The following is a 23,036-nucleotide window of genomic DNA, read 5'->3' as shown; positions in this document are numbered from 1 at the left end:
TCCCAACAGTGAAATCATTGCAAAATCAAACACTGAGGGTACAGAACTAAATATTTTAAGGTGTTAACTTCATTTGTGAGGTTTATGTTAGGGGAAAGTAGAAAAATGAAAAAAATCCGGAAACAGCCTTATCTCAGCTGTATGCGCATACAAACAGACGCCAATAGAAAAACACATCCAAACAGTGAAATCATTGCAAAATCAAACAGTGAGTGTACAGAACTAAATCTTTTAAGATGTTAACTTAATTTGTGAGGTTTATGTTATGGGAAAGTAGAAAAATGAAAAAAATCCGGAAACAGCCTTATCTCAGCTGTATGCGCACACAAACAGACGCCAATAGAAAAACACATCCAAACAGTGAAATCATTGCAAAATCAAACACTGAGGGTACAGAAGTATATCTTATAAGATGTTAAGTTCATTTGTTAGGTTTATGTTATGGGAAAGTAGAAAAATGAAAGAAATCCGGAAACAGCCTTATCTCAGCTGAATGCGCACACAAACAGACACCAATAGAAAAACACATCCAGACAGTGAAATCATTGCAAAATCAAACACTGAGGGTACAGAACTAAATATTTTAAGATGTTAACTTCATTTGTGAGGTTTATGTTATGGGACAGCAGAGAAATTAAAAAAATCCGGAAACAGCCTTATCTCAGCTGAATGCGCACACAAACAGACACCAATAGAAAAACACATCCAAACAGTGAAATCATTGCAAAATCAAACAGTGAGGGTACAGAACTAAATCTTTTAAGGTGTTAACTTCATTTGTGAGGTTTATGTTATGGGAAAGTAGAAAAATGAAAAAAATCCGGAAACAGCCTTATCTCAGCTGAATGCGCACACAAACAGACACAAATAGAAAAACACATCCCAACAGTGAAATCATTGCAAAATCAAACAGTGAGGGTACAGAACTAACCCTTTCAAGAAGTTAACTTCATTTGTGAGGTTTATGTTATGGGACAGCAGAGAAATTAAAAAAATCCGGAAACAGCCTTATCTCAGCTGAATGCGCACACAAACAGACACCAATAGAAAAACACATCCAAAACAGTGAAATCAATGCAAAATCAAACAGTGAGTGTACAGAACTAAATCTTTTAAGATGTTAACTTCATTTGTGAGGTTTATGTTATGGGACAGCAGAAAAATGAAAAAAATCCGGAAACAGCCTTATCTCAGCTGAATGCGCACACAAAACAGACACAAATAGAAAAACACATCCAAACAGTGAAATCATTGCAAAATCAAACAGTGAGTGTACAGAACTAAATCTTTTAAGATGTTAACTTCATTTGTGAGGTTTATGTTAAGGGACAGCAGAAAAATTAAAAAAATCCGGAAACAGCCTTATCTCAGCTGAATGCGCACACAAAAAGACACCAATAGAAAACACATCCAAACAGTGAAATATTTGCAAAATCAAACACTGAGGGTAAAGAAGTATATCTTATAAGATGTTAAGTTCATTTGTTAGGTTTATATTATGGGAAAGTAGAAAAATGAAAAAAATCCGGAAACAGCCTTATCTCAGCTCAATGGGGCACAAACAGACACTTATAGAAAAACACATCCCAACAGTGAAATCATTGCAAAATCAAACACTGAGGGTACAGAACTAAATATTTTAAGATGTTAACTTCATTTGTGAGGTTTATGTTATGGGACAGCAGAGAAATTAAAAAAATCCGGAAACAGCCTTATCTCAGCTGAATGCGCACACAAACAGACACCAATAGAAAAACACATCCAAACAGTGAAATCATTGCAAAATCAAACACTGAGGGTACAGAAGTATATCTTATAAGATGTTAAGTTCATTTGTGAGGTTTATGTTATGGGACAGAAGAAAAATTAAAAAAATCCGGAAACAGCCTTATCTCAGCTGACTGCGCACACAAACAGACACTTGTAGAAAAACACATCCAAACAGTGAAATCATTGCAAAATCAAACACTGAGGGTACAGAAGTATATCTTATAAGATGTTAAGTTCATTTGTGAGGTTTATGTTATGGGAAAGTAGAAAAATGAAAAAAATCCGGAAACAGCCTTATCTCAGCTGAATGCGCACACAAACAGACACCAATAGAAAAACACATCCAAACAGTGAAATCTTTGCAAAATCAAACACTGAGGGTAAAGAAGTATATCTTATAAGATGTTAAGTTCATTTGTTAGGTTTATATTATGGGAAAGTAGAAAAATGAAAAAAATCCGAAAACAGCCTTATCTCAGCTCAATGGGGCACAAACAGACACTAATAGAAAAACACATCCCAACAGTGAAATCATTGCTAAATCAAACACTGAGGGAACAGAACTAAATATTTTAAGATGTTAACTTCATTTGTGAGGTTTATGTTATGGGACAGCAGAAAAATGAAAAAAATCCGGAAACAGCCTTATCTCAGCTGAATGCGCACACAAACAGACACCAATAGAAAAACACATCTAAACAGTGAAATCATTGCAAAATCAAACAGTGAGTGTACAGAACTAAATCTTTTAAGATGTTAACTTCATTTGTGAGGTTTATGTTATGGGAAAGTAGAAAAATTAAAAAAATCCGGAAACAGCCTTATCTCAGCTGAATGCGCACACAAACAGACACCAATATAAAAACACATCCAAACAGTGAAATCATTGCAAAATCAAACACTGAGGGTACAGAAGTATATCTTATAAGATGTTAAGTTCATTTGTGAGGTTTATGTTATGGGAAAGTAGAAAAATGAAAAAAATCCGGAAACAGCCTTATCTCAGCTCAATGGGGCACAAAAACAGACACCAATAGAAAAACACATCCAAACAGTGAAATCATTGCAAAATCAAACAGTGAGGGTACAGAACTAAATCTTTTAAGATGTTAACTTCATTTGTGAGGTTTATGTTATGGGACAGCAGAAAAATAAAAAAAATCCGGAAACAGCCTTATCTCAGCTCAATAGGGCACAAACAGACACTTATAGAAAAACACATCCCAACAGTGAAATCATTGCAAAATCAAACACTGAGGGTACAGAACTAACCCTTTTAAGATGTGAACTTCATTTTTGAGGTTTATGTTATGGGACAGTAGAAAAATGAAAAAAATCAGAAAACAGCCGTATCCCAGCTGAATGCGCACAAAAACAGACACAAATAGAAAAACACATCCAAACAGTGAAATCATTGCAAAATCAAACACTGAAGGTATATAACTATATCTTATGAGATGTTTACTTCATTTGTGAGGTTTATGTTATGGGACAGTAGAAAAATGAAAAAAAATCAGAAAACAGCCTTATCTCAGCTGAATGCGCACAAAACAGACAAAAATAGAAAAACACATCCAAACAGTGAAATCATTGCAAAATCAAGCACTGAAAATACATAACTATATCTTATAAGATTTTAACTTTATTTGTGAGGTTTATGTTATGGGACAGTAGAAAAATGAAAAAAAATCCAGAAACAGCCTTATCTCAGCTGAATGTGCACACAAACAGACACCAATAGAAAAACACATCCAAACAGTGAAATCATTGCAAAATCAAACACTGAGGGTACAGAACTAAATCTATTAAGATGATAACTTCATTTGTGAGGTTTATGTTATGGGAAAGTAGAAAAATTAACAAAATCCGGAAACAGCCTTATCTCAGCTGAATGTGCACACAAACAGACACCAATAGAAAAACACATCCCAACAGTGAAATCTTTGCAAAATCAAATAGTGAGTGTACAGAACTAAATCTTTTAAGATGTGAACTTCATTTGTTAAGTTCACACATTTTTTTTTTTTACACTTGCACAATGATAACAATGTTCTTCTTGGTGCCAGTGATTTTATTGTGCAAGAAACACTGTGAATCTGTGAATATAGTAGAGAAGACGTTCATGAATAACCATCCATAATCTGTGTGGCGCTGTCTTAATGTGAACTTCAAGTGGCAGTCACTCATTCATCATCCTCACGCTGACACCTACTGGCGAGAAACGGTATTGTTACTTGAGTTTTTGCTGTTTTTTTTTTTTTTTTACAGACGACACAAGGCCTTTGAAATGATATAAGCAAGAAGAATAATGGGGAGCGTACTTCATGTACTAGTAGTATGAAATAATTTTACTGTATATGTTTTGGAGGAATATAGGGTCAAAGTTTACTTTTTGCAACAAATAACAGGGTAATCATTTTTTGGCTATCAGGCAACTGTAATTTCACAGTATTGTTTTGTCAGCTGCCTAAATTATGTAAAATCAGATTAATGCTATGCTATTTATTTAAATCAAGTCTCTAACACAACAAAGTGTGTAATAAATGAGGGTTAGGGTTAGGGTTATTACATGAAAGCCAGTGCATCTAAATACTTTTCAGATGCACTAATTTGATTACACTGAAATGATTTTCTTCACACATTTTGAATTTGAAAATGCTCAGTGGGACCTGAGGAAGTGGACCTGAGGTGTTGCCAAGGGGGAAGTAATCCTCACAGCAGGCTCCCTGCTAAGTGAAATTCATTTTTGTGTTGGGGATACAACTGCTCAAATGGATCAAATACCTGAAACTAATTCCAAGGATCAATAAACCGTTGGATTCCGATGCTGGCAGCTCAGGTTTGACACACAGTATCGAACTGTGGTGTCCTCCATATCAAGAAGCTCTTGGTCCACCAGGTGAACCAAGGCGGCCTTCAGTGGAAGTGTTGTTCACTTCCTGTGGTTCTGTAAAAATGCAGAGCAGAAGGGAATTAAAAAAAAGTTTTATGTTGCTTTTAGGTTTCAAGCCCAGTCAATGGAACACATTTTAGGAAATATTAATGTTATTCCAAGATTATCTTTTACTTTTCACATGCCATATAACTCTATAGGCAACAAATGTAACTAAGAATGTGGTTCTGCGTTTCATTAAGCAGGTCTCATTTAGTAGGCATATCACTCCACTACCCCACACCACCTCTAGTGGTCCATAAGTGATGATTTAAAATGATTATGTATATTTCAGTTTCTTCATTGATTTGTTTGTAGCAGATTATGCTGTTAATTTAATTAAAGTAATATTACTAAAGTAAAATGACTCCTGTTCCTCTGCTATGCAGACTGGGTCCTACCAGATGCCACACGCCAGTTGGATGAAGCCTCATCAGCCCCAGTCGAAAAACCAACTGGACCAGTATCTCCACCAGAACCCCAGCAAACACTGGCTCCACCTGATCCCCGAACAGCCCCAACTGGACCAGTAATGGCCCCACCAGACCCACCAGTAACAGTGGCTTCCTTTTGTCCCTCAGCAACCTCCACTACATCAGTGACGTTCCTGACTAGGCCACCAGCAGCCCCAACTGGACCATCAACCTCTGGTTCCCATTCCTAGGAAGGAACTCCAGCTGCCCCAGTTGCTTTAGAAAAAGGTATGTAGGAAACAAATGGCAAGCCCCACAAAACCATATTATCACTTTGTGCAATGTGAAAATGTTAATAAATTCTCAGCACCAGACATCCCATTGTGTACAAGAATGGCAGACATGTATATATTAAAAAAAGGGCTCGAGAAGAAAACAGGTATTAGCATTAAGCTGTTTACATTACATATCATATCATACATCACGCCTGTGTTTCTGTGATTTTTTCTGACCTTCCCACCTTCAGAGGCCAGGGACAAAGACTGTGTTAGGACACTTAGGGCCCTAATTTGATGCTCTACAGTGCATAGTCCATAAAGCATGGAGCACAGACGTTTACAGCACTGTGCTGTGTTTTGCTGTGCACCACATTGCGTCAGGCAAAAGTAGAGCCCTGATTGTCTCTGGGTGTTCATATGGCTTCCGGTGCTTCAGGTACATAGACACTTTAAGGAGTTGATTTAAGTATTTCACGTTATTAATGTGGATGTGGAGGATGTTACAGTTAAATGTTAAATATGAAGTACAAGTGTAGTGCTGTAAATCATCCACTTTATCATGTCCTTCACTGAGAAAATGTAAGTCCGAAAGGGTTGTAGAAGTAATACAGTACTTCAGCAGCTAGATATGTTTGTAATAGCATGCTGAAGCCAGGTCATCCTTAAGGGTACAATTTACCCACAATGTTCACTGTGTGCTGCCATTCATCCCGAAAGAAGAGCATGTTATGAGCTTTCATGGTGAACTTGTATTCTTAAATTGCCAGGCATCTCTGATGCAATAGAAAACCACAGGAGCTATATAACATTTAAATACCTTTTGACACATCAAGAGCAGCCTCCAATTCTAAACTGATATATTTTATTGTTTATGTTATTCACATTGATGTAATAGTCAGCACATTATTTAATCATGATCACATATTTTATATCTTTTCCAGTAATAGATGACATTGTGAAAGAAGGCTGTCCTGCTCCCAGTGCAGTGCTGAAACGGAAAAGGAAAGGTGTGTTGTAATGTCAATCCATAATTGTCTTAATATGGTTTAAAAAAAAATAAATATATATATACATATATAATTGAAGTATACCACAATAAAGTAATCAGATATTTTTGTCCATAATAGTTTTAGAGAGTCCAGTCAGCACACAGTCATAGAGGAGTAAAACGTATTCACACCGACCCGAGAGGATAAAATCATAATGAAATAAATGAATACTTGATTAATGTAGTAGTTGATCAATAGTTGATTAATTGTTGCCACTCTAAATGAATGTGCTTATAGTTTGAATGCTCCACCTTTCATTTTAAATATGTCCTGTAGTGTGGGATTTGCATTGTCCAGTCTTGGTCATCACTCAGTCTCAGTTTAGATGTTCTTAAGTAAGAGCATAAGCTGACAGTGAATGAGACTGTGATCTTTTATTTTCCCCACTGGTCTCATTGCTCCACATTTCCCTTAATTCATACAGTAAGTGTGTCCATTCTTTGTAAACAGACACGTCTACTAACACATGATTTTGGTGTGATCTTGGTTTTCAAAGACAAAAATACCCTAGTCTCTGCTGTGAAGTGCTCTACTCTTCTATGAAACGGTAATTTGAATTGATTTTGATTAATTTGAGCACTGATGACTGCCCATATATTTATCCTATCATCCATCTCTATAGTCCATTGATTACAGTAATTTACCAATGATGCATGCAAGCTCTGTACCAGAATAACTACATATTTTCCCTTTCAGAATGCCCACATACAGTATCAGGGAGCAACGAGTTCTACCCTGTGAAGAGGGTTGCCAAATGCAAAGTTTTAAAGGTTCAATAATCCCACACAGAGTCATTCACCTGCTGACGTTTTCTAGAAATCTCATGTTAGAGAATCTACATGAGATTGTGCTGATAGTCTTTATGTAATCTGTGTAATAATCCTGAAAGAGTATTCAAGACGGAGGTATAGCCAAAGATTTGAACTGAATAGGGACAAAAATTGCAACTGGTGGAGTGGGAGCCGTGCAAATCCTGGTATGTATGATTTCTGATCACAGCATATCTTATTTGATACCAACACTGAGAACATTCACATGCACACCAATAATCTTTGTTTATTATACTGGCAACAACTTTACACTTGTTCTCTGTAGCCCGACGTGTGCCTACAAAAAATGTTATCATCAGTCGAGGCAACTGAGACCAATGGAGACCGCGGTGCTGTCATTAGTCAGTTAACGACTCATTCCCGCAGCCCCTAGTGTTATGGCGGTGAATTGCAATACCATACTGAAAACTGCAGCGCACTACCCCGTCTGTATGGTCACAGAGTTGGAAACTCTAAGAGTGACATATAAATCCAAATGGACTCTTAATTGCTCCTTTAGGCCTCCTGTGGAGGGGGGTTTGAGGGTTGAAGGGTATCTACAAGGTCAGATATTTAAGCATCTGTTGCAAGATGCAATATTAAGGCTAATTGTGACACTTTCTCTCCAGAAATTGAACGTAAAATAAAGTGATACCTCAGTTATTACATTATTGGCTCAGTTATTACATTATCAAATGATTTTCTTAATGCAAGGCCAATAACGTAATAAGTTATTACGTTATTGGCAAAAAGTTATTACGTTATTGGCTTAACAACTTTATTACATTATTGGCAATTTATTACGTTATTGGTTTTATAACATTTAAATTATTACGTTATTGGCCGTTATTACGTTATCGGTTGCTACAGTATATAAAGAGGCTGCAGTTGTCTCAGTCAGAAATTCTAAACCATCTATCATGCCTCTCTGCTACCAGCACCATTGTACAGAAGTCAGAAAGAGGCTTATTTAAAAATGATAAAATTCTCCATCACTGCCTTACTCTCACTATACTCCCTTTATTAGTGGATGATTAGTGTACATGCTAACATGATTGTATATGATTTTCATCCAAAAGTTGACACTTTGGTTCCTAAGGACAGAGCGTGTCACATACTGTACAGATTACAAAGCCCCACAAAACCAATGTCATTTGTGATTTTGGCCATATGGCATAAAACACCAACATGGTGGTTTGGTGGTTACCACTGTTGCCTCACAGCAAGATTAGCAAGATTAGACTCCCCTGGGATCTTTCTGTGTGGAGCTTGCATGTTTTCCCTGTGACCCAAACAGGGATAAGTGGAAGAGAATGGATACAAGGACTCTATATGATAGTGTGCATCCACAATGTGTTCTTCTACAACCATTTCTTGACTATTAATATACTGTCATTTCATTAAATCCACTACGATACAACTATTGGGAAAACAGTCACAGGGGTCGAATGTGAGTCTTAATATGTCTTAATATGTTTTTTTTAGCATACCAAATATTTGCACTAAATAAAGTAATACCAAATGAAGTGTTCTTTAATATCATTGGTACATTGCTCTTGGAGATAATACTATTTGAAGGCTGGCTCTGTAATTGGAGCCATGATGGATTCGGGGGAATGTGGTGGAGAGAAACACAATGAAGACGATGGAGGCCATCCTGAACAACACGGATCAACCACTTAACACCTTGATGGACCAAAGAAACAGGCTCCTCTCTCTCCACTGAAGGACTCGGAGGTACAGGAGATATTGTGTACCTACAGTCATCAGGCTTTACACTAGTCAAAAGATGAGCTGACAGACATTTAAATTTCCGTTTGAAGGTGAATAAAGTAACTCTTATATATTTATCATTCTAATTCATGATATCTACATTTGGTCAAATAGACATTATACACACTCTGGCCATACTATACTACACTATGATTTGCTCTGATGTGCTTAAAAAACAACCAGTCCTCCAAACCAAATGACCACATAGGTACTGTACTAGTAGTCTGCAACCTCTTTGGCTCAGATACACACTAGGCGGATAATAAGGCTGTGAGACGAGTTAACATCAGTGGGCATTCCCAGTGACGTCATGCGCTCCCAGAAGGGAACCCCCTGCGCCCCCTCCCACTTTTTTTATTTTATTGAGGAAAGCTTAGCCGCCTCACTATAGGTGGTGAAATATTCACCAGACAGTGACTATTCTGACCTTTCACAGCATGTAGGCGGTATGATTTTATAATAAGTCCCTACTGATTGTTTCACGTCTCAGTACGTTGCTATGGTGGTTGCTAAGGACTCAACCCGGTATGGCCGGTAACGTGCGACTCCTCTTTTGGCTGTAATATCTGGAATAAGCAAGATCTTTACTTTTTCTTAACAAAGATAATCTATATGCATGCAATTATTAATTTGGCTGTAACAGATATCTGATATATTCAGTAGAAATATCGTTTCATAACCGTATTTTACACCGTCAATTTCAGACCCAAAACTACCGGCCCAAACACAATAGTCGTTGTTTTAACAGCAATAAAACAACGACTGTACTTTTTCTTCACTTAGCTTATGTAGATTTATTTATTTATTTATTTATTTATTTCGGTCATGACATTTAAATCACTCATCACATAACATTGCAGTTCACACAATATACATAACCGAAAGGGAAAGATACAGTGTGATTACTAATTCGGCTTTACCAGATATTTTATATGTTCTGAGGAAATATCATTTTAAAGCCCTACTTTAGGACACAAAACTGTCGGCCCCAAAACGCAATTTCTAGGATATAGTGAATATAGCAGAAATAAGGCAACGTCTATGCCCTTTCTTAACACACCTTATCTAGATAGAGTATGATTACTACTTCGGCTGTACCAGACATTTCAAATATTTAGTAGAAATATAATTTCATAACCCTATTCACAACCATACTAGAAGCTTTCTGTAAGCACCAAGTTGAAAGTTTAAAGGTCAATATTTAAAAGCTGGAGTTATGTGGAGTCTTCATACTGACATATGTTACTCTCCAGGCTGAGACCTTTCCAATGATGTATTTGTTTTCACTCTATGACAAAGTTATAACTTTCACATTTCATGGACACTAACCATCCAGGTTTGTTTCGAAGAGCACTTTGAAGGACCAGTTCATAAAATTAAGCTCTTGTTTATTTGTTTGTCATTTATTAGTGGTCACACACACACACACACACACACACACACTGCTGCCTCTATCACTAAGTTCAAATGTCTTTTTTTGTCACTTCAGCATTTAAAATCCTTTGTTCAGATTGACGTCAGTGACACAAAGTGTGTGTGTGTGTGAGTGTGTGTGTGTGTGTGTGTGTGTGTGTGTGAGTGTGTGTGTGGTTTACAAACTTCAGTTTCCTGTGTGAAAACCTGATAAAAACTACGTCAGTTTTAGTCTACGATATCTCCAGAACATTTTCACGTCTTTATCTCACTGTTGGACAAACTTGGGGCTGGTAATTTTGGTACTGTTGCTAATGGAAACACAAACAAATACATCATGTATTATACCGACCTAAACGGTTTATAACAACATACAGAAACTTTCTCAAGTAACTTTTTTTGAGTTATTTCATGCAAAAAAAAAAACATTCTTGTCTTGGATGCTGCGTTTTTTGTTTTTTTAAATACTTTCTTCCACCATAAGTGTCTTTCATTTCCTCTGGCGCCCACACGGACGCCATGACTCACGTTAAATCCTCATCCTCATCCTTGGACCAGATTAAAAATGCTTCCATTAGAACAGATCACTGCTGCCACTTTTCTTTTCTTCTTCTGTTTTTTAATTCAAGCCGTTTCCTGCAGCACTTCCTGTTCTGTGATTAAAATAACTAGAACTAAACTGGACTAACACTAAATATAACAGCTGTGAAACAAGGCTGACACCTGACGTCACGCATGAGAAGTCATAAGAGCAATGAAATATGAATATTTAAATAGAGGAATATTTCCTTTTTGATAAACCTGGACCAGCTCTTTGTTCAGAGAAACCTGGACCAGGTCTTGGTTATGCTGCTGTAGACCTGGACTGCACTCTCTCACACTCAGGGTGTGAATATGAATATATATGAATATGGTGTGAATAGATCATCACCATTATTATAATGATGCCATCATTAAAAGTGCTTATCAGTATAACTTGTATCAACAGTCTCTGCTGCTGCTTATATAAATGACATCATAGTCCTATGAACATGTCATCATGACACATCTCTGACTCTAAGTGTCCTGTATAAACTTAGAACGTGATGGTGTTGTTGTGTATCTGCTCCTGGTCTCTACTACTCCCCCCTTGTCTCTCCCCCTCCTCTCCTCTTTCACCCCAACCGGTCGAGGCAGCTGCTGCACGTCTGTGAGTCTGGTTCTGTCACAGATTTCTCCATGATGTCTTTGTACAGAGCCTTGAGATAATGGATGTTATGATTTGGCGCAGTACAAATGAAATTGAATTGAATTGAACTTGAGTAAAGATTTGCTTTCTGGAGCCACCATTTTAAATGCTTCTCTGCTGCCTCGTGTGGTCACTTTGTGTCACTGTGGTTTTCATACACCGAGGTCCTATCATACCACATATGAACTCAGTGAAGGAGGCAGCAGTGGATCAACGACTCATTTCTCTCTGGAGTTTGGTGCAGAGAGTGAGTGGTTTACAAACTTCAGTTTTCAGTCAGAAAAAGTAGAAATTTAAATAGACCTTTAATTGAGCTCAAACTCGTGTAATGATAAGATAAACAGATATAATGTCAACACACTTCTGACAGGAATGTGTGATCTCAGGGTCTGAGGTGTAATTAACATACTGACACGCGTCACACAACACACAATCAGGTTGAAACGTTTCCCTGCAGCGAACACGCATCACACACACACACACACAGACACACACACACACACACACACACACACACACACACACATACACACACACACACACACACACACACACACACACGCGCACACACACACATACACAGACACACACACGCACACACACGCGCACACACGCACACACACACACACACACACACACACTGCTGCCTCCATCACTAAGTTCAAATGTCTTATTTTGTCACTTCAGTGTTTGAAATCCTTTGTTCAGATTGACGTCAGTGACACAAAGTGACCACACGAGGCAGCAGAGGACCAGCAGCTCCTGTGTCCCCGCAGCTAAAATCACTGGTTTTCTCTATGGGCTTTGGTGTGGGAGAGTGAGTGGATGGAGCTGTTAATCTATGACCTAAAAGAGCGTAGACTTAATCTGACATAGATTGTATTAGGTGTCAGTACCTCGTCATCAACACAACAAAGTAGATTAAAGTGATATGATGTGGTTTTTATTGATGTTGAAAATGTCATTCTTCATTAAGCCACAGAAACAGAAACCACAGACACTGATGATGTTTGGAAAGTGCAAAAACCCTCTGAGTGTCATGAGTTTCCTGTCACTGTGGACACGTTCTTCGCTGTCGTTCACAGAGCAGCAGGAGGACAGAGGTCATCCTGAGGTCACGCACACTCAGTTTCACCTGCATCACAGCAGAAACCACACTTCCTCATTCATGGCATAATCTGCTCATGTGTGGTTCATTTTCCCTCTGTGTGTGTGTGTGTGTGTGTAACTCTGAGTGTTGTTCTGCTCACACGCAGCAGGGAGCGCTGTTGTCAGGCAGCATGAAGAGGAGGAGGAGGAGAAGCAGTGCATGCTGGGACAGAAAGGCTCGTCAGTGAGAAGATGATGTTCTTCAGACAAAGAGTCAAACTCTTAACATCTTTATTTACTTTGTTTTCTATTTGATTGAAACCTTGAATTTTATTTTATATTATTTTGACTTCTTTCTTTTTATTTTATATAAAGCATGTATTCATTTTTAATTGATTTTACTTTCTGTATCTTTTAATTTCACTTTCAAACATTCACTTTTTGTTATTTTTATCTCAGTGTGTGTGAACTTGGTGTTTCAGGCTGGTTCTCAGCAGCAGGGGGCGCTCACAGCGCAGGACGGCGGCTCAGTTAATGACAGACATGTTGATTTTTTAAGTCTTTATTTATTGATGGTTTCAACAAAGAATGACTGAGACGAGCTTTGACCTCGTCCACCACTGAAGCTGCTGTCTCTTCATGTCCTACAGAGGACACAGAGACACTGAGGAACCAGGCCAGACCAGGAACCCAGGATAAACCGGTTCAGTGAATGTGGTCCTGAAGGTGTGGAGGTGGATCAGTGAGTCAGAGGAGACGCTGTAGAAGGACAGAGTTCCAGCAGGACAGTCCACATACACTGATACTCTGTGAGAGACAGAGGACATGATGGATGTTTGTGTCCTACAGTGAAGGACAGAGTAACCATGAACATCAGAGCAGATCAGACTCCAGGACTGATCATTACGTCCAAACCAACAGTCAGAACTGTCGCCTTTCCTCTTGATTCCTCTGTAACTCAGTGATATATAAACTCTTCCTCTCCACTCGACCTCCCAGTAACAGCGACCAGTCAGACCAGGTCTACACAGCAGCTGAGGACAGACGTCAAATCTGTCTGGATGATCAGGATACCACTGATATTCTCTCACACGGGTCACTTTCCTGTTGTCGTCAGACAGTTTGAGGTGTCTGTTCATTGTGTTTGTGTCCAGTTCCAGTTCACATGAATCTGATGAAGACAACGAGACACAGCTGCAGTTTATTGATGATCAGCTGATATGTTGTTATTTCCAAATACAAATTATACAATGTGGAAAATAGATATATTACAGCATTGTAGATTAGTATATACAGTATATATATATATGACTTGTACAAATATATACTACTCTACATATCTAATATTTACATATTATATTTAAATACAGATACAATGACCGTGCGACTTTAATATAAATCTAACATTCAAAGTTAAAATAAATAAAACATTAACAATATACAAACTTTTAAACTGTCAGGTCAAAACGTTTCCATTAAAAACAAAATAACACGTCAACAACAAATCTATGGATCACACCGAGCATCTAATGATAGCGACGTCTGAGCCAGCGGATCATTTCATCAGGACAGGCCGAGGTCACGCTGCTCTGTGCCGGGCACAGTGAGTAACACACACTGAGCATGAGCGCTGAGCATCCGCTCGGCGCTCACTGTGCTTATCACCTCCGACAAACGTCGCTGCCAAACTATAAATACGTCATATCTTCATACACAAACCACATGTTTGATTTCTAAATGACTAATTTCTCGCCTCAAATGATGTTATAACTTTGTTCCGGGACAAAGAAAAATATTTATTTCAGATTTCTATTTCTATTATCTGCTGCTATGCTCCTCCCAAATGTAATGTCGTTTTTGTCAGGCTTCCTTCTTCTTATGAACGATAGGTGATGAGTTGATGATGCAGGAAAAGACCCCACTGACACAGGACTTGTACCGAACAAAGGGATTTTATTTAGTCACAAGTCAGGCGTCAGAACCAAGCTCTGCAGCAGCTCGGGAGAATGTGTTCTTGCCGAATCTCCGAACAATTCTGCCTCAGAAAAGCAAAACTAACCTTATATAGATTTTCTAGCATTCTTATTTGCAGGCATCACATGTTTCGACCCCCGCCTTTCTCCTGTTTCCATAATGCAACAACTTGAAAAACAAGTTGGGTCCGGATATACCATACTGTCCCATGATCTTTAAATTGGACAATATCACCATTTAGTCAAACAAGAGACATCTATATTTCCTAACTAACCACATTCAAAACAGACCCTCGAGTTTCCTGTCCTATACAGGATGCCTATTGTAAAACGTATGGTCTGACTTGTCATGTGTCCAAGAGACCCTCTTGTCTCATGTTTACTTATTAATGTCAATAATCAATACATTTAAGTATTAAACTTTAGCTGTGTTAATGTGTTCTTCTTAGTTCATATACTTCAGTATTCTGGGATACATGGCCATCCCAAGTACACTCAAGTCACCTGCGATGCATACCTGGTTAAAATGGTCGGAGCGAGAATACTTCCGGGTCCTTTAAAAAATGCGCAAACGCCACCCAGCTGGAAGGAGGCAATAATTTCAGCCATACCAAAAGAAGGCAAGGATAAAGTGGAGTGTGGCTCTTTTAGGCCAATCTCTGTTCTGAATGTGGACTATAAATTATTTACTTCTGTTATGGCCAAATGATTAGAAGAATTCCTGCCGACACTGATACATAATGATCAGACAGGTTTCATACCCCAACGCCAAACACAAAACAATATACCAAAAACACTACATATTATGGATCATATACAAAGAAATCAAACTGAAGCAATTGTGATGAGCGTAGATGCTGAAAAGGCCTTTGATTCGGTTAACTGGATTTTTCTCTACAGAGTGTTACATAGAATTGGCTCCCACGATACAATTATTAAAACCATACAGGCACTATATGACAAACCTACCGCCAGGGTCAAGGTCAATGGATATTATTCAAATAGTTTTACCCTAGGAAGGGGCACCAGACAGGGCTGTGCAAAAGGACAACTGCGGCAGCAAAGAAAGAGGGAAATAAAAGTAAAAGAAGGAAAGTGCACGATCAACTCGTCAATTTATTATTTATTTTTTTTCGTCAATTTATGATGTATAAATCTGTAAAAATAGATTATTTTGGTCGGGTTTTTTTTGGAATTAGTGATAAACACAAAGGAACTAAATGTCAGGGTCACAGCGACTGCTCTCTTATTAATATTGATGCTTAAAAAACTGGCTGAGCATTGATAGTTGATCCTGTGCATGTTTTTTTCTGGTGTAACATGTATGTTTAGACATGACTGATCCATGTGAGCTGAATTTACAGATTATTTCAACAATCTATAAGTGTCACACGTCATCATCTACACACATTACGCACAAAATAAGCAGACAGAGTTCACGGAGTTACTCCATGTAACCATTCATTACTGTCACTGATTGTGTTGTGGATGCTGCGCCTTTCTCTTCCGATGAAAGGCGCAGCGGTGGCGGAATAACTTTTTCGTAGTTATTTCGTTATCGTGTGGATTAAAATGGGATAAAGAAAATGTTCTACTCAACGTTCAAGTCCCGTTTTCTTACAACAAATGAGTCTGTAACTTTATTTTGCGTTTAAAACATTATAGACTGACGTGTGTTCATGTGTTCATGTCAGCAGCTGTGTTTACATCCCTGTGTTACATAAAGAAAATATTCATCTGTTGAAAATTAATTTCAGTAATTTGCTCAAAGTAAATAAGTGAGTCTCCCTCTCTCTCTCTCACACACACACACACACACACACACACACAGGTGTAGTGTGTGTGTTCGCTCACAGGATCAGTTTCGTCTTCAGTGTCCTCTCTGATGTTATCCACATATGTTCAAACGTACGTGGTGTATCAGTATTGTTTGTCACAGAAAATTCATGTTTGTCACTGTAGACACATTAATAATATTATTTTCAAACACTGTGATAAGTTTCAGAGCTTAATATTGCAGCGTCTCCACCTGACAAGAGTTTGCGGAGCTCTCGGCAAATTCTCACGGCAGCTCGAGAGTTTGCGCTGCGATGCGCAAACTTCCACGCCAAGTACATTTTTATACATGCCGTCTGTGCGTGAAAGCAAGCGTACGCCGTCTTTTTGTGCGTACGCACGGTTTATACATGAGGCCCCAGGACTCTGCTTCAGTATTAACAGTAGTGTCATGTTTGTACATTTACACACCTTAAATATGGAGTCCAGGTCTGCTCCATGCTGCTGGACAGACTGACCACTGAAAACCTCTGTCCTCTGCTGATCAACTCTGAGGAGATAAGATTCAGTGTCATTTACTAAATAATCATTTGTTTCTACGAGGTTTTCAATGTACTGCACCTACGATTCTTCTTCAGCCAAGTTCACATGACATGAGTTTGACAGGTTGAAGACAAAAGTCCCTGAAGGACAGTCTCTAGTGTTTGTTATGTGTGAAGTCTCAAAGACACAATCAGAGAGGCTTTTCCATGAGTCCCTGACCAATCACGGACTCTGACTAGATTTACTGCTGGAAACGTATTTAGAGACGAGGACAGGCTGAAGACGTTTAGTGGAGACAGAAAAACAACATTGGTCCACCAAAGAGAAGAAGAGTGTTTTTCTGGATTCAACATGTTTTGGACTAGACAGGCTCCCCCTGGTGGAGGATCATGTAAGTGTGTGTTACTATGTGTGAAATTCTTACATCAGTTCAACATGTTTTTGTCCATCCTTGAAATTAATAAGACGACCTATAGACACTCTTCATGGACACACAGCTGGGTCCAGGTTCAGGTCTGGCAGAGTCTGGTCCCTGTTGATGGATCCTCCTACAAACACAGGACATGACATGTAAATACAAAATCTGCTGTGATTGATCTCATTAATGATCTACAGTATCAGGAGACACAAGGAAAACAGGTTTGTGTCAGAAATGGTTGAGTGTGACCCAGATGGTGTCAAACACTACACTACACTACACATTTAAGACTTCCACATCTTCAGTCAGATCACTTTACCCAAACCCAAGCATGTGAGCCAGGACTGTTCCACAATTATTCAACATTTCTTATTTTTTCATTGGTCCAGATCTGAGATTAAATGGGGACGGGTCTGTTTGGGACTTGGGTCCAGAATGTCTTAGGTCTGCATGGGTCTGGGTCTGAATTCTCAAATATTAGGTGTCTCTGGTGCTACATGGTGGATCATTTGAGTTGTTGACCTGTGAAGACCTCCACCCTCCATCATCTGACCTCTGTTCTTGTTTGAAGTTCAAAGGTTCATACATGGACCGGTCACTCTTCATGGACACACAGCTGGGTCCAGGTCCAGGTCTGGCAGAGTCTGGTCCCTGTTGATGGATCCTCCTACAAACACATGATGTGTAAATAAAACACTGAGCTGTGACATGGAGACGAGTCACATGATCCATGAGATCCTCTTCTCACCTCTGACCCTCATGTTCCTCACACAGAGTGGTTTTAGAGGGCGGAGTTTCCTCTTCACTGTCCTTGATCTGATTCATAGCAGAGCGCCACCTACTGGGAGAATAAAACTCGCTCATTACAAGTTCTGCTAACATGGGTGGACCACATTGACCTAATGTGGGCCGGTCAGCAAGAAGACTTTTTTTATCCACAGAATTGGCCGACATGACCCTCATTGGCTGACTGAACAATCGACACAGCCCATTGGTTTATGCTAATAATGGACTGTCAGTCACCCAGTTACTGGTTCATTTCAAAGAGCCGTTAAAAAGATTTGACTCGTTCATGAACGTCACAGCTCGACTCACAACTCACTCAAGACGCTGTTTGCATCACACTTTACAGCCCTTCACTGCAGGTGAGTCCACTGGACAGAAGAGCCCGCCCTCTGGTGGTCAGGTAAGAAGCTGCCCAATAGATAGATACATATGTATGTTAAACATCTGGACTTTGAAGAGATGTCGTTAATTGTGACGATTGAGAATAAACGTTTAATTTAACTTTAGTTTCTTAAATCTTATCAAAATATGACCTCGTCCTCTGGATCCTTTTTTTTCACCTACAATGGCTGTAATCTGTTTTCACCGGAAACATAAAATTATCAGTCACTATCTGATCTTTCAGTCCAGCAGAACTTCTCTTTCACCAAAAGCACAAATGTCCTTTAATCCAGTGATTTCCGGGGGCGGCGCGAGTTCTGTTTTTTCTTTTAAGTCCTAACTAAAGTTTAGCAGGCGGAACTTTTGGTCTCGCTGTAAGCTGGACTAATTTGAGTGACGTACCACAACAAAACCTACATTGCTGACAAGGTTTGGAGAATAGAGAAGTTTCTGAGGGGCAAAAAGAAAACTGTGCAACTAACAACAAGCCAACGTCAGCCGAACGGAACAATGATTCACGACGACCAAAACCCAAGACCAGAAAATGCCACCAAAGACCTCTCTGTGTGTTGTGTCTCAAAACATTGGCAGGGGACAGCATTTGTATTGTTAAAACAAAAAAAATAATTGCACAGCAAATGATTGATATTTGTAAAGTATTCTTTGTTATCCAAATGTATTTATTGTTTAAAAAATGACACTATTACAGTTATAATTGCACATTTCATATTTTTATTTGAAAATTGCTTTCTCACAAAGCAATATTGAGGTTATTTGTATCGCTAAAGCAAAAATGTCGCGGGGCCCCCGGGAAATTTCTTCCTCCAAAGGGGGGCCCAACAGAAAAAGTTTGGGAACCACTGTCATAGCGCCTCCTCAAAGTGGGCCGAGTCATCACAGGAAGCCTGCGTGATACTATACTATAACATTTGTGTCTGTGGTTAAAGGAGGTTTTTGCTCCATTACAGATTATTGCTCCATTTTAAGGCACAATAAAAATCAACGGTCAACTACTGTCTCTGCTGTTTGGCTGTTAGATGAGATGTATTCTTGACATCTGAGAAATCCATTCATTTGACTGAAGATGGCAGCATTGTTGTTCTGTGTTATCGTCTGTTCTGTTAATGTTTGACTCCAGTTGATGCAGAGATAAGAGCTGACACTTGGTTACCTGTTCAAAGCAGCAGTCATTTTGTGCTCAAATCAAATGTAGCAAAATTACCACCGGCGGAGGAAATTTCATGTCAAACTTATGTGTGACACTGTTGTATGATGAAGTCGGCATCAATTCATGAAAAAAACTGTTGAAAAGTTGAATTATGGAGATTAAAGGTTTCTGCCCAACAGTAATCTCCAATACTTATTGACCTAAATGGATTTGTTAAAAGACTATACTTCTTTTTTTTTTTTTTTAACTAAAACTGACTAAAACGTTTTTGAGTTCGACTAAAATTGGACTAAAACTATCACATATAGAAATGACTAAAACTAATCAGCGTTTTAGTCCAAAAAACTAAAACTAAAACTAAGACTAAATCTAGAATGGCTGCCAAAAACAACACTGCTCAGTAACAAAGTTCTTTTTCACATGTGTGATGAGATGAGTTTAGTTCTGTTACCTTGTGAAGGCAGGAAATGATCGTCATGAAGCTGCTGAACGTCTGTGAAGTGATTCTGCTGCTGAACAGCAAACAAAACACAGACCAAAGTTTTCTCAAGTGTTATCTGAAGGAAATGTGATGAATGTGATCAAATAACTGCTCTGATCTGAACTTTACACTCAACTCCATCAACTGCAGTCAAATATTAACAGAATCAGATCTTATCACTGAACAATGATCTCACTCAGACACATAAACTTATACAGTTCTAACTCTAATCGACTCGAATTTCCCATCAACTGCTTCCTTCTCAGCCCCAGAGGCACCTCTCCCATCTCTACCTGTAACGCAGGTAGTGGCGTTGTCTTAACAGCCCCACTGCAGACTCTCAGCGCCTGTGCCTGAATCACATCCAGCTTCTTAAGCCTTGATCTAGCAGCTGACCCATAGGCAATGCTGCCATAATCAAACACTGATGGTAGTAAAGCCACATAAGCTCTTTTCAGTGCCGAGCAACTAGCTCCCCAACTCCTACCTGTCAAACATCGCAACACATTTATCACTGTTTTGCATTTCTCTTCTATTCTACCAATATGCCCTGCCCATGTTAACTGTGAGTCAAACACTACACCCACAAATGCAAATGTTCCAACTCTTTGCAGCTCATTCCCGTACATTTTCAGTTTCATTCCTTCCTCTCTTCGTTTCCTGCTAAAATACACTGTCTAGGTTTTTTTCCACTGCAGGGCTCCAGAGTGCGACCAAAAATTTTAAGAGCACCTAAGGATTTTTCAAGGTCGCACCGGTGCATCTAAAAAATATAAATGTACTTTGCAAGCACATCATCTCTCTGTGTTCTCCTGTGACTCAACTGACAATCATGGTAGATAATTATCTTGGTCTAAACCAATAAGAGACAGAGTTTGGGCGGAACTTTGCCTCAGATTGGCTGTGGTCACTGCTCTCCGTTGTGTGTATTTAAAATTTGCGAGCGGCAAAACATAAAAAAAAAAAATACGAGCGGCGCAGCGACCTGAGCGCCACGGCAGCGGAAGGGAAAAGAGACAAAACGAGGCTAAATGAAGAGGGGCAGAAGTATTGAAAGTTTTTTCACTAAACAATCTAAGACAACCAACCCTACTGCCATTCCCTCGGTTCCTGCTGAGATGCCAAGCCCCGGTCCTTCGGCGGCATCAGACGCGGAACCAGAGGAGACAACCGAGTCAGAGAAAGAGCCCGGCCCTGAGAAGCTGAAAACGTATTCTTTCAGGCAGGACTGGTTGAAACAGTTTCCCTGGTTACGGTACTATAAAGGACGTATAATGCACTGTGTATACTGTCATGAGTGCAGTCAGAGTATGGCCGGTAATAGTGCATTTGTAAGTGGGTCAACAACGTTTCGTATCGTATCGTAAAAAAACACAGCATGTCCAAAAAACACACTACATGCCGGGACCGGTGTGTGGAGAAAGTTGCCCCTCTCCCAGCTGCATTTCAGCGGCAGGCAGCAGCAATCAGGTCCTCTGAGGAATCAGAAATGATTATCAAATTTAATGTTGCATACAACATCGCCAAAGAGGAGCTGCCTTTCACCAAATTTAAATCAGAAATTATTCTGATGAAGAAGAACGGATTAAACGTCAACCCGACGTACAGTAATGATACTGCATGTGCCCAATTCATTGGGGTAATAGCTGAAGCACTTTAAGCACAAGCACTGTTTTATTTGGGAATGTTTTATTGTGCTTAATGTTTTATTTTGCAATTTCAGCTCAGTGAAACACCTTATTTTTCTTATGTCAATGTCCCTCAAATAAAGACAAGGATTTCTCAATATCTTAATCTTGTTTGGAAATCATTCACGTTATATTAAAGTTATGGAGCCAGAAAGGTCTCCTTATGGCGTTAAAATGCACCTAAATTTTGTGCCAGTGCACCTAAAAAAAAAGTAAGGCACACCAGTGCAACCAATTCAAAAAGTTAGTCTGGAGCCCTGCACTGAGAACTGGCATCCCCAGTCATAGCCCCACTCCACCACCTCATCAATAGCCCCTTGTACTTTGCCCACAACATATGCCACATTCCTTCCTCTTTTCCACAAGGCCCCATCATCCGCAAAGAGTGACCTACCTACTGTATCTCCTCTGGTACTTTTGAGAACACGTCATTGATCATTACTGTAAAGAGTAAAGGGCTAATCACACTCCCTTGAGGGGTCCCATTCTCTACTTAATCCAGTTGTACACCCTTCCTCTTATACCCATCTTGCACAGCTTTATTAATAATCCTTCCTTCCACATCATATCATATGCTTTCTCAATATCAAAAACACTGACACTACTGCTTCTTTATTTGCCTGTGCCTTTCTTATCTCTGTCTCTAGTCTTATCACTGCATCCATTGTATTTCTTCCTTTTCTAAAACCACTTTGATCATTTGCCAGCATTTCTCGTTTTTCAAGATCATATGTTAATCTTTCTGTTATCATCCTTTCCATTATTTTGCACAGATTGGATGTTAAGGCTATTGGCCTGTAACTAGTGGGTTGTGTGGGATCCTTACTGGGTGTTCTTATGGGGACCACTACTGCTTCTTTCCAGGCACTTGGTAATCTTCCCTCTTTCCATACCTTGTTGTACAATAGCAGCAACTTTAATAATGCTCTCTCCCCTAGTTGTTTTAGCTTTACATTGCATATCTTATCTTTCCCTGGGGAGGTTGGTCTTGATTTATTTATTGCCCTCGTCATTTCTGCCATAGTAAATGGTTCGTCAGTTGCTTCCCATGTTTCTTCCCTCCTGTCT

General features: G+C 39.1%; 1 long non-coding RNA gene across 5 annotated transcripts; it reads right to left on the bottom strand.

The window, feature by feature from the left end:
• Positions 1–13,300: 13,300 nt before the first annotated feature.
• Positions 13,301–20,770, bottom strand: LOC131460323 (uncharacterized). 5 transcript variants are annotated; one of them, XR_009240375.1, is made up of 8 exons: positions 20,574–20,770; positions 20,251–20,311; positions 18,567–18,658; positions 18,213–18,305; positions 18,018–18,131; positions 17,471–17,594; positions 16,975–17,053; positions 13,301–13,925 (listed from the first exon to the last, which is right to left on the bottom strand). It is a non-coding gene; the product is annotated as an uncharacterized LOC131460323 (long non-coding RNA). The 5 variants fall into 5 exon arrangements; XR_009240378.1 differs by lacking the exon at positions 18,567–18,658 and having other exon boundaries at positions 20,574–20,768; XR_009240376.1 differs by lacking the exon at positions 20,574–20,770 and having other exon boundaries at positions 18,560–18,658; positions 20,251–20,494.
• Positions 20,771–23,036: the final 2,266 nt, after the last annotated feature.

This window comes from Solea solea, chromosome 6 (genome assembly GCF_958295425.1).
Source record: "Solea solea chromosome 6, fSolSol10.1, whole genome shotgun sequence".
In the NCBI taxonomy this organism is placed as follows: domain Eukaryota; kingdom Metazoa; phylum Chordata; class Actinopteri; order Pleuronectiformes; family Soleidae; genus Solea; species Solea solea.
Note: the sequence above shows the minus strand (reverse complement) of the source record. Positions and strands in the feature narration are given on the sequence as shown.